This window comes from Elgaria multicarinata, chromosome 3, assembly GCF_023053635.1.
Source record: "Elgaria multicarinata webbii isolate HBS135686 ecotype San Diego chromosome 3, rElgMul1.1.pri, whole genome shotgun sequence".
NCBI classification, from domain to species: Eukaryota; Metazoa; Chordata; class Lepidosauria; order Squamata; family Anguidae; genus Elgaria; species Elgaria multicarinata.
In genome coordinates, this window is record NC_086173.1 from 165,631,019 (window position 1) to 165,641,931 (window position 10,913).

The following is a 10,913-nucleotide window of genomic DNA, read 5'->3' on the forward strand; positions in this document are numbered from 1 at the left end:
CCTGTTGGAGGATATTCCACAGTGAAAAAAATGGTTCCCTTTGCCTAGAGAACCACTGCTACTCTGGTGTAATCTACTTTTATAGATGTTTGTTGCTTCAACTTTGAATTTATAATTTTTATTTAGGTCATACTGGTCTGAGTGGGGAAGTACTTCACAGGACCCACTCTTAAATATATGGTGAGCTTTATTTGAAACGAAGGTAGTGGGTGTTTTGTAAACAGTGGAGGAAGATTGACAAGATGTAAAACTAATATTTCTTTATTTTAACCCCCCTCCCCAAAGCACATATTCTGAGTGATACTGTTTTTGAAATTGAAAATGCTGTAGCACACATCTGAATGCTTGCAAACCTGTCAGCAAAGACTATCCAGTGAAAACACACAACATTACATTCTACAGATTGTGTTTATAACGCTAATGCTTTAAGGTGGATTCCTGCACTGAGCAGGGGGTTAGACTTGATGGCCTTATAGGCCCCCCTCCAACTCTTATTATATGAACAGGATAGAGAGGTTATTATTATTATTATTTATTTATATAGCACCATCAATGTACATGGTGCTGTACAGATAACACAGTAAATAGCAGGACCCTGCCACCGTAGGCTTACAATCTAATAAGTTGTAGTAAACAATAAAGAGGGGAGGAGAATGCGAACAGGCACAGGGAAGTATAAACAGGCACCGGGTAGGGTGAAGCTAAACAGTATAGAGTCAGAACAAACTCAATATTTGAAGGCTATAGGGAAAAGAAAAGTTTTTAGCTGAGTTTTAAAAGCAGTGATTGAGTTTGTAGTTCTCAAGTGTTCTGGAAGAGCGTTCCAGGCGTAAGGGGCAGCAGAAGAAAAAGGCCGAAGCCGAGTAAGGGAAATGGAGGTCCTTAGGCAGGCGAGAAGCATGGCATCAGAGGAGCGGAGAGCACGAGCGGGGCGATAGTGTGAGATGAGAGAAGAGAGATAGGCAGGAGCTAGACCGTGAAGAGCTTTGAAGGTCAGCAGGAGAAGTTTATATTGGATTCTGGAGTGAGTTGGCAGCCAATGAAGAGATTTCAGAAGTGGAGTGACATGGTCAGAGCGGCGGGCCAAGAAGATGATCTTAGCGGCAGAGTGGTGGACCAGGTATTTTGCCTGGTAGATTTAAAATGAGTTGGTTCAAAAGTTGCCTTTCACCTTCTCCCATATAATTTTAGCAATATTATTGATCAATTTCTTAGAAATTTTTTAAGGATTGTATTATTACTTTGTCTTTATGGCTTTACCTGTGCAATTTTAAGCCACTTTTTATGAATTTTATAACGTTTGAGAGACCTCATTGTCCTATTATTGCTGCTTGAGTGTAAGACCTGCAGTTCGCAATGCCCGCTGGGCGCCATTTTGTTTATCCAAGTCCTGTTTGTCATGGCATGCAAACCTGGCACATGTGTGTTATGGGAGAGTTAAGCAATGGTGTGGGCATATCTGCACTTGACCCTTCAATGGCCCTCCAGATGCTTTGGCCCTAACCAGCACATAATGGGAGCGCGAAGCAAAACATCTGGAAAGCCAGATGTTGTCCACTCCTGCCCTATTTTATTTATTTATTTATTACATTTTTATACCGCCCAATAGCTGAAGCTCTCTGGACGGTTCACAAAAATTAAAACCATCATAAAACAACCAACAGATTAAAAGCAAAAAATACAAAATACAGTATAAAAAGCACAACCAGGGTAAAACCACGCAGCAAAATTGATATAAGATTAAAATACAGAGTTAAAACAGTAAAATTTAAATTTAAGTTAAAATTAAGTGTTAAAATACTGAGAGAATAAAAAGGTCTTCAGCTGGCGACGAAAGGAGTACAGTGTAGGCGCCAGGCGGACCTCTCTGGGGAGCTCATTCCACAACCGGGGTGCCACAGCGGAGAAAGCCCTCCTCCTAGTAGCCGCCTGCCTCACTTCCTTTGGCAGGGGCTCACGGAGAAGGGCCCCTGTAGATGATCTTAAGGTCCGGGCAGGTACATACGGGAGGAGGCGTTCCTTCAAATAACCTGGCCCCAAACCGTTTAGGGCTTTAAATGTCAATACCAGCACTTTGAATCGGGCCCAGACCTGGACTGGCAGCCAATGAAGTTGGAAAAGGACTGGCGTAATGTGATCTATGACACACGGGCCTTGCTCCTGGACTCCACCAGACAGGAACAGTACATGTATTTACTTAAGAGTATTTTCATTACCCTTCACCCCTATTTCTGGTTGGGTTTGGCAGAATCAAAAACTATAATGCAGAAGCCGTTAAAACAGCAAATTTATTCCTTCCCTCCCCCAGTCCAAATCAACGTGCCTTTTCCCCTTTCTGCCTGCCTGCAGTCTCTCTTTTCAGCCTGGCTGGAAGTTTTGCAGCGGGGTACGGGTGGGTGGGTGGGGGTCTCCATCTGTCTCCCCTTCTCCACCCAAACCCACTTGGCTTCTAGGCCTTGCAGAGAGCAGGAAAGTAAGAAGCTCCAAGTGGTGGGTGGTAAGGAACCCAGGATGAGGCCACCTTCCCCTGGGGCAAATTAATTGTGTGTGTGATGGTGTGTGTGTGAGGGTGTGTGTGTGTGTGTCAGGCTCTCAACACACACCCACACGGCTCAAATTGGCAGCTGCCTCCTTGCCCTTTGCCATCTTTTCGTGTTTTCAGAGGAGAAATTTTATTGTGCTTCGCTCTGCCCCCCAAATGCAGAATGAGGGTGTGGTGTGGCTGGGTGTAACCCTCCCAACTTCGCCCACCACTTCGTAGGTCTCTTCCCCTTCAAATCCTTTAAGGGGGAGAAGAAGGAGAGCCAGCGTGGTGTAGCAGCTAGAGTGTCGGACTGGGAGTCGGGAGATCCGGGTTCTAGTCCCCACTCGGCCACGGAAACCCACTGGGTGACTTTGGGCCAGGCACAGCCTCTCAGCTCAACCCACCTCACAGGGTTGTTGTATTGTGAGGATAAAAACGGAGAGGAGGAGGATTATGGACGACGCCTTGGGTTCCTTCGAGGAAAAAAGGCAGTATATAAATGCAATATAGCTACGGTTGTGGGGCGGTATATACATTTAATAAATAAATAAATAAATTTAAATTTAATAAATAAATAAAATAAAAAATAAGATGGAACCATTTCTGCACGAGGCTTTTGGACTGGTGGTGTTCCACAATCGTCCCTCTGGAACAGCCTCCCCAAACTGGGTTGGGGAGGCGGTGTTTTGGACTACAACTCCCAACATCCCCTACCCCAGCCAGCCAGCTATGCTGATTGGGAGAAACTGGGAAGTGTAGGTAGCTGCCCAGAGAGCTTCGGCTATGGGGCGGTATACAAATGTAAATACATTATTATTATTATTATTATTATTATTATTATTATTAATGATAATGATAATAATAATAATCATCTAACTCCTCTGTCCTGCCCCCAATTACACGGAAGGCTGTTCTGAATACACCCCCTGCCTTTCTCCGCCTGGGCATTTTCCAAAGCCCCCCCTTCCCTCCTCGGCTTCGTCCTGCCCCACTCCCAAGCCTGCAGTGGCACCGATCCAAGGGGGGGTGCGGTGGGGGTCTCCCCACCTTCCCACTTGGAGATGCGTCCGAGTAAAAGCCACCCCAAGCCCCATGGAGAAGTGAGCCCCGACCGACCCCAAAGTCTCGTTCATTGCAATGGGTCTACTCTTAAGTTGCCTCCGACCCCTCTGCCCCCTTCTCTTGCAGCAGGGGCTTCTCTGCCCCCTAACTCGCCCACCCGGGACCGCCCACGTCAAGCCCCCTCCCCGGCTGCCCCCACCCCGCTTACCCTGTCTCCGCTGCGCTTTTGCGCTCACCGGGCGCAGCTGGAGCCACGCGAGGATTTGCAAGGGAAGGGAAGGGAAGGCTGCGGGGGGGATTGGGGTGGGAGGGGGGAAAGGCAGGAAGTGACGGAATCTCTCCCCCCCCCAAAAAAAATGCCTCTCTAGGAAGTTGAACCCTTCCTCCCTTTAACCCTCAGCCTAGGGCAAGCTGCAAAAGCCGGAATGGAGCAGGCCGGAATGACCCCTTTATTTAAAAACCCATGCCCAAAATAGTGGCGTATCTTAAAACCCCTTGAGAACAATATTTTAGGGCTGAAACCGTTGCAATATTATATCAATCAATTTATTTATTGCATTTTTATACCGCCCAGTAGCCGAAGCTCCCTGGGCGGTTCACAAAAAAATTAAAACAGGATGCAAAATACAATATAAAAGCACAACCAGGAGAAAACCAGCAGCGGTGCAGACATGCAAATTGAAAATACAGTTTTAAAACAGCAAAGTTAAAATCGAATTTACAGACTGTTAAAATGCTGAGAGAATAAAAAGGTCTTCGCCTGGGGCTCATCTACACCAAGCGGGATATTCCATTATGAAAGCAGTATATAAAAGGTAGGAGCCACACTACTGCTTTATAGTGGTAATGAAGTGCACTGACAACTGTTGGGGCCCACTGTCACATCTACACCGAGCAGGATACAACACTATGAAAGTGGAATGAAGCTTTGTCAGTGGGCCCAAACAGCTGTCAGTGCACTTCAATTTAGGGTGACCACATGAAAAGGAGGACAGGGCTCCTGTATCTTTCTTTAACAGTTCCATAGAAAAGGGAATTTCAGCAGGTGTCATTTGTATATATGGAGAACCTGGTGAAATTTCATCTTCATCACAACCGTTAAAGCTGCAGGTGCCCTGCCCTCTTTTAAATCTGGTCACTCTAGTATAGCTCCTGCAGCTTTAACTGTTGTGATGAAGAGGGAATTTCACCAGGTTCTCCATATATACAAATGACACCTGCTGAAATTCCCTTTTCTATACAACTGTTAAAGATACAGAACCCTGTCCTCCTTTTCATTGGGTCACCCTAATATTATTAACCACCCTGGAAAAAGTGAAGCAGAAGTTGAGGGGGCAGGATTGCAGTTTGAGATTGATAAACAAATGGTCAAAGAACACCTAATTTCCTTGAATGAGTTCAAATTTCCAGGGCCTGATGAACTGCATCCTAGAGTAATGAAGGAGCTAGTGGAAGAACTCTCAGAACCTTTGTCTATTATCTTTGCAAAATCTTGGAAGATGGGTGAGGTGCCGGACAACTGGAGGAGGGCTAACATTGTCCCTATCTTCAAAAAGGGCAAAAAGGAGGAACCTGGGAACTACAGACCAGTCAGCCTGACATCCATCCCTGGGAAAATTCTGGAGCAGATTCTAAAGAAGTCAATCTGTAAACACCTTGAAATCAATGTGGTGATCACTAGAAGCCAACATGGATTTGTCAAGAACAAGTCCTGTCAGACTAATTTAATCTCACTTTTTGATAGGGTAACCTCCCTTGTGGACTGTGGGAATGCTGTGGACATCATACATCTTGACTTCAGCAAAGCTTTTGACAAAGTACCACATGGCATTTTGATTAACAAACTAGCTAAAAGTGGGCTAGATGGAACAACTATTAGGTGGTTTTCACAGTAGGCTACAGAATCGGACTGAAAGAGTACTTAGACAACAAAGAGTACAGGACAACTCCAGGCACTCTTGAATGAAACGGATTATCTAGATCTATTTCAATCGGGTTTCAGGCCTGGTTTTGGAACGGAAACTGCCTTGGTCGCCCTGTGGGATGACCTCTGTCTGGAGAGAAACAGGGGGAGTGTGACCCTGTTGGTTCTCCTGGACCTCTCAGCGGCCTTCGATACCATCGACCATGGTATCCTTCTGGATAGGTTGTCTGAGCTGGGAGTTGGAGATACTGCATTGCAGTGGTTCCGCTCCTACTTGGATGGCCGATTCCAGAAGGTGGTGCTGGGGGATTATTGCTCTGTGCCGTGGCTCCTAAGCCATGGGGTTCCACAGGGCTCTATCTTATCCCCTATGCTGTTTAACATATACATGAAGCCGCTGGGGGAGGTTATCCGGAGATGTGGACTGAGGTGTCATCAATATGCAGATGATACCCAGCTCTACCTTTCCTTTTCATCAAACCCAGGTGAGGCAGTGACTGTTCTGAACCAGTGCCTGGGCACGGTAATGGACTGGATGAGGGCTAACAAACTGAGACTCAATCCAGACAAGACAGAGGTACTGTTAGCGGGTGGTTCATCTGTCCGGCGAGGTGATGTTTGCCCTGTCCTGGACGGGGTTGCACTCTCCCTAAAGGATCGGGTCCGTAGTTTGGGTGTGCTCTTGGATCCAGAACTGTCACTTGAGGCACAGGTGAACTCAGTGGCAAAAAGCACCTTTTATCAGCTTAGGTTGACATACCAACTACGCCCTTATCTGGACAGAGATAGCCTAGCTACAGTTATCCATGCTCTGATAACCTCTCGTTTGGATTACTGCAATGCGTTATACGTGGGGCTGCCTTTGAAAACGGTCCGGAAGCTTCAGCTGGTACAAAACAGGGCAGCCCGTTTACTAACAGGGACTGGCCGGTGAGATCACATTACGCCAGTCCTTTTACAACTTCATTGGCTGCCAGTCCAGGTCCAGGCCTGATTCAAAGTGCTGGTATTGACATTTAAAGCCCTAAACGGTTTGGGGCCAGGTTATTAGAAAGAACGCCTCCTCCCATATGTACCTGCCCTGACCTTAAGATCATTTATAGGGGCCCTTCTCCGTGAGCCCCTGCCAAAGGAAGTGAGGCAGGTGGCTACTAGGAGGAGGGCTTTCTCCGCTGTTGCACCCCGGTTGTGGAATGAGCTCCCCAGAGAGGTCCGCCTGGCGCCTACACTGTACTCCTTTTGTCGCCAGCTGAAGACCTTTTTATTCTCTCAGTATTTTAACACTTAATTTTAACATATTTAAATTTTACTGTTCTAACTCTGTATTTTAATCTTATATCAATTCTGCTGCATGATTTTATCCTGGTTGTGCTTTTTATACTGTATTTTGTCCTTGTGCTTTTAACCTGTTGGTTGTTTTATGATGGTTTTAATTTTTGTGAACCGCCCAGAGAGCTTCGGCTATTGGGCGGTATAAAAATAAAATAAAATAAATAAATAAATAAATAAATTATCAATGGAACCTTCTCAAACTGGGGAGAGGTAACGAGTGGGGTACTGCAGGGCTCAGTCCTGGGCCCAGTGCTCTTCAACATTTTTATTAATGATTTGAACGAGGAGGTGGAGGGAACGCTTATCAAATTTGCAGATGACACCAAATTGGGTGGGATAGCTAATACCCTGGAAGACAGAAACAAACTTCAAAGTGATCTTGATAGGCTGGAGTGCTGGGCTGAAAACAACAGAATGAAATTTAATAGGGATAAATGCCAAGTTCTACATTTAGGAAATAGAAACCAAAGGCACAGTTACAAGATGGGGGACACTTGGCTCAGCAATACTACAAACGAGAAGGATCTTGGAATTGTTGTAGATCGCAAGCTGAATAAGAGCCAACAGTGCGATATGGCTGCAAGAAAGGCAAATGCTATTTTGGGCTGCATTAATAGAAGTATAGCTTCCAAATCGCGTGAGGTACTGGTTCCTCTCTATTCAGCCCTGGTTAGGCCTCATCTAGAGTATTGTGTCCAGTTCTGGGCTCCACAATTCAAGAAGGACGCAGACAAGGAGGAGGGCAACCAGGATGATCAGGGGTCTGGAAACAAAGCCCTATGAAGAGAGACTGAAAGAACAGGGCATGTTTAGCCTGGAGAAGAGAAGATTGAGGGGAGACATGATAGCACTCTTCAAATACTTAAAAAGTTGTCACACAGAGGAGGGCCAGGATCTCTTCTCGATCCTCCCAGAGTGCATGACACGGAATAACGGGCTCAAGTTAAAGGAAGCCAGATTCCAGCTGGACATCAGGAAAAACTTCCTGACTGTTAGAGCAGTACGACAATGGAATCAGTTACCTAGGGAGGTTGTGGGCTCTCCCACCCTAGAGGCCTTCAAGAGGCAGCTGGTCAACCATCTGTCAGGGATGCTTTAGGGTGGATTCCTGCATTGAGCAGGGGGTTGGACTCGATGGCCTTGTAGGCCCGTTCCAACTCTGCTATTCTATGATTCTGTGACTTTGCCTTTCTATGATTCTGTGACATTGTTGTTATTTCTCAAGAATTATTTCGCAAGAATTAATTGTGTGAATTTACCAGGACACTGCAGTGTTCATGTAGTTAAGGACAATGAGTAGATTGTGCATTCCGCCATTATAAACCAGTAATTGGGGTGTGTGTCATTCTAACGTTCATAAAATTGAACATGTTTCACCAATCTTCCTGAAATTTACATGTGCCACAAAGAAATGTTGGTTTTACATACCCTGAAAATTTCAAGAAGTTTGGTGAAAGATTTTGGGAAGGAGGGCAGTTTAAAGTACAAAAGGGGGGGAAACCCTCTGAATCAAAATGACTCTGGTAACATAGGCAGTTGTGGATATGTGCTCATGATTTCTGAAGTCAGGAAATCCTTAGTAATTAATCCAGTGGTGGAGTCTTCCTCCTCCTTCCTTCTAGTTGGTGGAATGGCTTTTCTTTTTTTAATATTCCCTTCGGTTGATTTTTAATGAATATTTCTTTGCCCCTTAAGAGTGAATACAGAGGCCTTTTTCAACCTTAGCATGCATGCGCTCAGTAGGAAAGGTGTACCGTTGAATGTAAGTGTAAAGGGATGTACATTCAGGCAATCCCCCTCCTAAATTTCAAATATAACCTGATGGGATCGGAGCTAGTGGTGCCCAACCAATAGATCTTGGGGTTGTGGTGGACAGCTTGATGATGACAAACCAATGTGTGGGGGGTGTAAAAAGGCAAACTCCATGTTAAACATAATTAGAAAAAGGAACTGAGAATAAAAATTGCAAAATCATACAGCCTTTATACAAATTTACGGTACAATCACATACTGTGTGCAGTTCTGGTCACTACACCTAAAAAAAAGACATTGTAGAGTTGGAAAAAACACAAGACAAGGGCACCTAAAAGGATCAAGGCTCTGGAACATCTCCCCAAGAAGGAAGGTTACAACAGCTGGGATTGTTTCACTTGGCAAAAAAAGGGCGATAAGGGGAACCATGATTGAGTTGTACAAAAGTTTGAATGGTGTGGAGAATGTGGAGAGGGAGACATTTTTTCTTCCTCTCTCATAATACTAGAACCCGGGGTCATCCCATCAAGCCGATTGGTGGGACATTCAGGACAGATAAAAGGAAGGACTTCTTCACACAGTGCATAGTTAAACTGTGGAATTAACTACCAGAAGATGTAGTGATGGCCACCAATTTGGATGGCTTTAAATGGGGTTGGATAAATTCCTGGAGGAGAAGGCTATCAATGGCTACTAGTTCTGATGGCTTTGTACACAGTTGGTGGGGAACATGGCACCATGTCCTGCCTTGTTGGTCTCTGGGCGATGGCTGGTTGGCCACTGTGTGAACAGAGTGCTGGACTAGATGGACCCTCAGTCTGATCCAGCTTGGCTCTTCTTATGTTCTAATGCTGTGGAAGTCCAGATGTTCTAGAATCATAGAATAGCAGAGTTGGAAGCGGCCTACAAGGCCATCGAGTCCAACCCCCTGCTCAGCGCAGGAATCCACCCTAAAGCATCCCTGACAGATGCTTGTCCAGCTGCCTCTTGAAGGCCTCTAGGGTGGGAGAGCCCACAACCTCACCAGACAACTGATTCCATTGTCGTACTGCTCTAACAGTCAAGAAGTTTTTCCTGATGTCCAGCCGGAATCTGGCTTCCTGTAGCTTGAGCCCATTATTCCGTGTCCTGCACTCTGGGAGGCTCGAGAAGAGATCCTGGCCCTCCTCTGTGTGACAACCTTTCAAGGACTTGAAGAGTGCTATCATGTCTCCCGTCCATCTTCTCTTCTCCAGGCTAAACATGCCCAGTTCTTTCAGTCTCTCTTCATAGGGCTTTGTTTCCAGACCCCTGATCATCCTGGTTGCCCTCCTCTGAACACGCTCCAACTTGACTAGTTGTTCTTCATTCTTGATCTTTTGTTGTATTTCCTTAATAAAGTTCAGGCCCAGCTGAGCTTCTCCCCTCATGGAGCCACATCAGATTCAGAACATGGTCCCATGTCAATGCGTTCCCACAAACATGTTTTTCCCCAGCTCTGCATCTGCGCCTTTTGCCATGCAGAGTCCACGAAGTTTCAGAAGCGACACTTCCCCTTAGAATTATCGGAAAGATAGTGATTTGTTTTAATTCTTGCCAAGGCACAAGGGAGCTTACTGGAGATTGCCGCTGAGACCAATCAACTAAACATCAGAATCAAGGCAGTATCAGGAAAACTGTTGACCTGTGCCTGAAAAGCTTGGTGCATTAAATAGGTTCTGAAAACAATCGAGAGCCGGAGCTAAAATCTAGGGTGGAGGAAGATGATGATGCCTGTGGTGCAGTTTAATAGAACCTCCTCTTCCCAATTCAGTACTTATTGTATTTGTAAAGAAATTGCACCTTCTGTCTAGCAAGGTTTTTTTTTTTTTAATGTCTTCTAATCTGATGTCTACGGAGGTGAGAGGAGCAGTCACAGGGGACTTGTAGGAAGCAGGTAGACACAGAATGATATCAGTGCTGCTGCTGTTGCTGTTGCTGTCCCATGCAGCCCAGGAGATACAGAAGATAAAATGTCCCGAGAATCTGATTGGAGATGCAAAAGGAGCATCACATTATCACCGGCCAGGAGACTACCTCATTAGTGGAGTTATATCCTCACAATATTTTAAGACTCAACAACCGTACGTCTTTTCCAAGTCCCCTTCTAACAGAGTTGATGCGTAAGTCAGGATGGTTTAATGATTCCCAACTAGAGTGAACTCTTCCCATATTTCCTGGTACCCCTGGGATAGATCTACACCAAGCAGGAGATAACACTTTGAAAACGTTTTGAAAACTGGCCCCAAAAGTTGTCACTACTGTTATAAGCTTCCGGAAGCTTCAGCTGGTACAAAACAG

At 45.5% G+C, this 10,913-nt stretch overlaps 1 protein-coding gene across 1 annotated transcript in view; it reads right to left on the reverse strand.

Annotated features, from left to right (window-relative positions):
• The window catches only part of LOC134396316 (uncharacterized), a 35,909-nt gene extending 32,048 nt beyond the window's left edge, over positions 1 to 3,861 (reverse strand). The window contains exon 1 of the mRNA XM_063122764.1: positions 3,795 to 3,861. The gene's annotated coding sequence lies outside the window, so the exon portion shown is untranslated. The remainder of the gene's footprint in view (positions 1 to 3,794) is intronic.
• Positions 3,862 to 10,913: the final 7,052 nt, after the last annotated feature.